The 6,370-nt window shown below is 52.4% G+C and overlaps 1 protein-coding gene across 1 annotated transcript in view; it reads left to right on the top strand.

The window, feature by feature from the left end:
* The first annotated feature begins 453 nt into the window (after nt 1–453).
* LOC144730123 (laminin subunit beta-2-like) overlaps nt 454–6,370 on the top strand; it is a 65,278-nt gene continuing 59,361 nt past the window's right edge. The window contains exon 1 of the mRNA XM_078610694.1: nt 454–749. The gene's annotated coding sequence lies outside the window, so the exon portion shown is untranslated. The remainder of the gene's footprint in view (nt 750–6,370) is intronic.

Here is a 6,370-nt window from a genome sequence, read left to right as displayed (position 1 = left end):
TAATTCCTCCACAACCCCGGGGTCACAAAAATCGGAGGAGGTCCCTACAGCGCATAACTCTCACGACGCACAAAGACAAAGATCCCCTGCATAGCCTGTAACGGACTGTTGGGGCAAGTGCCGTCGGCGAGCACCTATAAAGGCCGGCACGGCACACGAGCGGGTGGGTGGCCAACACCGTACCCGGCCGCCTTCGTCTCCCTCGTGGCGATGTTTAAACACCGCACCAGGTACTCATTTGTTGCCGAGTCGACTTAGTGGTGCCCCAGGACCGGTTCAGATAATCGTCACCGGTGTTGGCCGTGAGGGGGAATCGAACCCGTTTCGCCAGGTTCGTAGCGCGCTAGCCACTACACCACCGCTCCCCACGCAGCGCACCACCACGGGAGGCGGGATGGTTGTTGAGTGGCGGTGGCGGAGTGGGATGGGCTTGGGCATGGGCGGATCGGGTGCGGTGATGATGAGAGCGAGAGAGGTGAGAGCCCAAGTAGAGTTGGAAGGGAATCTGAAAGTCGTGGGTTTCATGTGTAAGGGGTTTTGTCAGAGAGTGTCTCACGATTACCCCCTCCCCAACTACCCTAAACCAACCAGACCACACCACAACTCCACAAATTCTCAAACCAGTTCCCCCCCCACCCTACACCGAAACTGCGTGAGCGTCCCTGAATGGTTACCAATTAAGCGGTGGTCAATTCGAGCGTCGTGAGCGGGAAGTGAAGGCAAGCTCCCCTACTTCACTACTACACCCGGTGAGTAAGAGATGTTTGCTGTGTGTGGGGGAGTGTGTTGTGTGTGTGTCGTGTGCGTGTGTTTGTTACGAGTACGCGCATGGGGTGTAGTGTTTGTAGTGTGGGTACGTGTACCGAGTATATTGCGAAGTGGTATGCATGTAGTTTGTGTGTCTGTGTGTGGTGTAGTGGGGAGCGGTAGTGTAGCGGTTAGCGCGCTGCGCTGTGAACCCGGCCACCCGAGTTCGATTCCCTCTCACGGCCAACACCACTGAGGATTATTTGAACCGATCCTGGGCATCCCCTAGGTCGACTCAGCCTCAAATGAGTACCCAGTGCGGTGTGTAGTAAACATCGCCAGTGGGGAGACAAAGGCGGTCGGGCGTGGTGCTAGCCAGCCACCTCCTCGTGTGCCGTTCCGGCTTTCGTAGGTGCTCGTTGACAGCACTTGCCCCAACAGTCTGTTAAAGCTACACGGGGGATCTTTGTCTTTGTGTGTGGTGTTTCGTGTGTCTGTGCGTATGTAATGTACGGATAGGGTGTGTGTGTGTGTGTGTTGTGAGTGTGCGTGCAATGTGTGTGGAGTGTTGTGTAGGGGTGTCTGAGTGTATGTGGAATGCGTGTGTGGGTTGGGTGAGGTGTACGTGATTGCTTGTAGTGTGTGTTGTGTGCTGTGTGCATAGTATGTTTGTGGATTGTGTGTCGCGTAACATGCGTGCGTGTGTGTGTGTATTGTGTGTACCCTGTATAGTGTATAGCCTTCACAGTATTGTGTGTGCTTAGTATATGAGTGTGTGTGTGTGTGGTATGCGTGTGTATACATCGGCCTATATATAGACACTATTTGCCTATAGGTATTGTGGGTTTAATACGTGGCGTATGCGTTCGAGTCCCGGGCACCGTTCCGATCAGTGCCGATTATAGTCATCAGTTATCTGAACCGGCATATAGAACATCAGCATTGGGAAGACAAAGGCGGCCGGGGAAGACAAAGGCGGCCGGGAAATACAAAGGCGGCCGGGCGTCCACACACCACCCTCCCTATCGTCAGCCGCGCCCACCAAAATAGATGTTCGCTAACAACACTTGCCCCAAAAATATATAGAAGCTATAGGGGCATCTTTGGCAATGTTAAGTGTGTGCGTGCCTAGGTCGACTCGGCCTCAAATGAGTTACCTGGTACGGTGCGTAAACATCGGGGAGACAAAAGCACTTGCCCCGACAGTCTTGTTACAGGCTATACGGGGGATCTTTGGTTTTGTTAAAATCGCATGGGGGGGGGGGAACCGTTTAAAAAACCGGTTACCGGTTTGCCTCGTGGTGTAATGGTTAGAGTACAGGACTTGCTTCCACCTCCCGGCTCGGCAAGTTGTAACAGTGGCGTGAGCCGGGCGATTTGCGACACTGCAGCCTGCACCATTGTCACTGAGAAACGAGGGACAAAACAAATTATTTTGAAAACGGCAATCGATTACGAAAAGTGTAATCGATTATAAAATCGTTAATCGATTATGAAAACGATAGTCGGTTATGAAAGCGGAAATACATTATGAAGACGGCAATCGATTATTAACAACGGTAATCGATTATGAAAACGCTTACCGGTTTTTGTATAATGACCCATGTATACAATGGTTATGTGTGTATAGGTAATAATGGTATAGGGCTGTATGTATATATACACACGTGTATGGTAATCGTGGTTCAGGTATGTGTATATAGGTAAGTGGCATAGGTGTGTAGGGAATGGTGGTATAGGTGTGTAGAGGTAACACTGGAGTGGCATGGGTCTGTGCATATATAAATAAAAGCCTGTACAGGTGTGTATATGCGTGTGTAAGTGGTCTAGGTGTGTGTGTGTATGTGTGTGTGTAATAGTGGTTTAGGTGTATATATAGGTACTAGTGGTCTAGGTGTGTGTGTGTATATATATAGGTACTAGTGGTCTAGGTGTGTGTGTGTGTGTAATAGTGGTCTGGGTGTGTGCGAATGGTATTTGCTCCGGGCAGGTAAGCGCTGTTTGCGGTGTCATTGAGCAGCGGTTTGAGTTTTCCATCATCATCATCATCAGCTCAGGCTGCTGCTGCTGCAGAGTGAAGGGCTCGGGTGGGATGATGGAGGGGAAGGGGGTCACGTAGCAGTGGTGGTCAATTCACAACCGACTGCAGAGAGCGAGCGAGTCACAGACAGACAGTGGTGTGGCCTGAACCTGTGTGTTGTGCGTGTGTGTGAGTTTAGCTTTGTGTGTGGTGCTGGCCACCCACTCCCTCGTGCGCTATGCTGGCCTTCATAGGTGCTCGCTGACAACAGCATGGCCCAACAGTCTGTTGCGACTATACGGGGGATTTTTGTATTGTTGTATAGTCTTTGTGTGTATGTGTATATGTGTGTGTGTCTTTAGGGTGCGGTAGTGTCGTAGTGAGCGCGCCGCGCTATAACTCCGTCCACCGGAGTTCGATTATCCAAATCGGTCCAGGGCCCTGCCCTAGGTTGACTCAGCCCCAAATGTGTATCCTGGCTACGAGGTGTAAACATCGCCACCCCCGCTCCCTCGTGCGCCGTGCCGGCCTTCATAGGTGCTCGCTAAAATGGCTTAACCCAATAGTCTGTTCACAGGCTATACGGGGGATCTTTGTCTCTATGTGTGTGTGTCTGTGTGAATTTGCAACTGTGTCTTCGTATGTGCCGGTATGTGTGTGTCTGCGTGTCTTGAGTGTACCTGACTACACGTCCCGGTTGTCCCCCCCCAACACAGCCGCTCCCTCCACACTTTGTATCTCGGTCACCATCTTTATTTGTTTATATAACGTACAGTAAGGGATCACAGTCGGCATCTTTTTTTACAGTGGACGGCTGTCAGGACCCCCCCTACCAACCCGCTCACCTGAACCCACCCCACTCACCTGCACCCACCCCGCTCACCTGCACTGGCCCCGCTTACCTGTAACCACCGCGCTCACCTGCACTGACCCCGCTCATCTGTACTGACCCCGCTCACCTGTACCCACCGCGCTCACCTGTACCCACCGCGCCCACCTGCACTGACCCCTCTCACCTGTACTGACCTCGCTCACTTACACTGACCCCTCTCACCTGTACCCACCGCGCTCACCTGCACCCACCCCTTTCACCTGCACCCACCCCTCTCACCTGTCCTGACCTCGCTCACCTGCACCCACCCCACTCACCTGCACCCACCGCGCTAACCTGCACCCACTCCGCTCACCTGCACTGGCCCCGCTCACTTGAACTGACCCTGCTCACCTGTCAGATTTTCGACATGTACAGACCTATCTCCTGTACAGCTACCCACATCACTCTTGCAAATGAGTCTCACCTTGTCTCTTGAGTTGACACCTGGTTAAATAAACGCAACGTGTTTGCTCTCACGTGTATAGCTCACTCATCTGTACAGACTTAAGTCCTGTACAGATGCTATAGTCTGTATTGGTCACTCACATGTACAGACGCATCTCCTGTAACGCTCACAAGATAAACGTATCTCCTGTACAACTAATTACCTGTACAGTTCAGTGTACAGGCCACTCTAACATGTTCAGAAGCTGCTCACTTGTACAGTCGTCTTACCTGTACAGGTCACTCACATTCAGGCCCTGCTCACATGTACAGACAACACTCACCTGTACAGCTTTCTCACCTGTATATCTCATTTACACGTACAGATCATTCCACTGTAACTCTCACTCACCAACACACCCTTGGTTACCACATACCATTCCAAACGCACACAGGCGCGCACACACTCGCCCACAGGTATATCCAGGAGCATACGTTTGAACACATACGCACATATGCATACACCTTGGTACACACACATGTGCACACGGGGCAATTCACGCACACCGGCTTATACATCCAAACATAGGCAAGAGCATTCAGAGGCATACACTCACACAGGGCACATACAGGCACATATATACACACACACACCGAGACAAACATAACACCAACAGCCGTTCGCCCGTGAGTGGTGTTGACGTCACCAACGCGCTTGTGCCAGACTAGGTGTACATTGAGGTCATGTGCAGTGTCGAAAGCTCGCAAGCAGGAGAACGCGGGACAGACCCAGGTGACATGGGTTGACTTCCCGAGATGATTGGCAGATGCACCACGTGCTTTCAACTATGCCAACTTGATTCATTTTTTCCACCCGGCGCACCGCTCATTGTTGTGAGCGTCGCTCCTCTTACCCTCCGCTGTTGTTTGAAAGCCACGGCCTCCAACTGCCCAGTAGCATCCCTCTCACAAGCCTCCTCCACAGAGGCCGATCTTGACACGGCTGGTACTTACTAGCCATCAGGTAAGACCAATCAGCTCCACATCCTTCTGTACCACGTGAAAACCACGCACGCACACACAACTCGGGCACACATTCACAGGAATAATGACAAATGTCCCCCATATAGCCTGAACAGACTGTTGGGGCAAGTGCTGTTCATGAGAACCTATTAAGGTCGGCACGGCAGACAAGGAGGCGGCTGGCCAACACCACACCAGACCGCCTTTGTCTCCCGAATGTTGTTGTTTACACACCGCACCAGATAATCATTTATGGCCGAGTCGACTTAGGGGAGTCCCAGGACGGTTCACATTTCCCCCACATACAGGTATACATACACACACACATGCCCCCACAACAACCGCCACTAAGTGGCGGTGACGTCACCACGGCGCTTGTGCCAGGCTATGTGCACGTTGAGGCCACGTGAAGTGTTGAACGCCCGCCGGCAAGAGGTCACGGGGCAGACCCAGATACCACGGGTCTACTGACTGAGATGACTGGCCGATGCGCCACCTGTGCCCCCTACTGTGCCAACTTGCTGTGTATTAGCCGCCCAGCGTGCCGCTTGTTGTGAACGTCGCTCTTCTGCCCTCCGTTGTTGGAGGGCGACTGCCTCCAACTGCCCAGCATCGTCCTTCATGAGCCTCCTCCACAGAGGCCGATCTTGACACCGCTGGTACAAGTCATCAGCAAGTCCACTCAGCTGCACATCCTATTGTACCACGTCACTCCATTTCTTTTATAGCCCATGCCGCACCCGTTTAGCCCCCTCTATCCAGCCAAACAAAATATGGTTAGACATGTGGTGGCTGGGCATCCGGGCTACATGACCCAGCCTACGCAGCCTTTCCTGCTGGAGGAGCTCACCGATGGGACTTTGTCCAGATCTTTCAAGGATTTGTGAGCTGCTCACACAATCCAGCCTGGTTATACCCAGGATGGATCGTAGGCAGGTAAGCCTAAATGGTTCTAACCGGCAAAGATGTTCCATTAGGGGGGTCCACGTTTCACAAGCGTAGAGAAGGGAGGGCATGACTGTAGCCGATAAGACCTGAAGCTTCATGCGGAGTGACAGACCAGGTAGCTTCCACAGCGTTATGCAACCGATAAAAATATAATTCTGCTTGACTGATTTGGGGTGAGACTTCTACTGCCAAATCGGAGCCGGTCATGAGCACACTGCCCAGGTATGGGAAACTCTCCACTCTCACCACAACTGCCACACCAATTGGGAGTTGTGGGGGTGGAGTGTTCGTTGGTACAAAATACCCAGGCAGGTGCTTAGTTTTGGTTGGGCTGATGGTAAGGCCCCACCTCTTAATGCCACGCTCCAGGTTCA

Source organism: Lampetra planeri, chromosome 34, assembly GCF_965212315.1.
Source record: "Lampetra planeri chromosome 34, kcLamPlan1.2.h2, whole genome shotgun sequence".
NCBI classification, from domain to species: Eukaryota; Metazoa; Chordata; class Hyperoartia; order Petromyzontiformes; family Petromyzontidae; genus Lampetra; species Lampetra planeri.
This window is presented reverse-complemented; position numbering and strand designations above follow the sequence as displayed.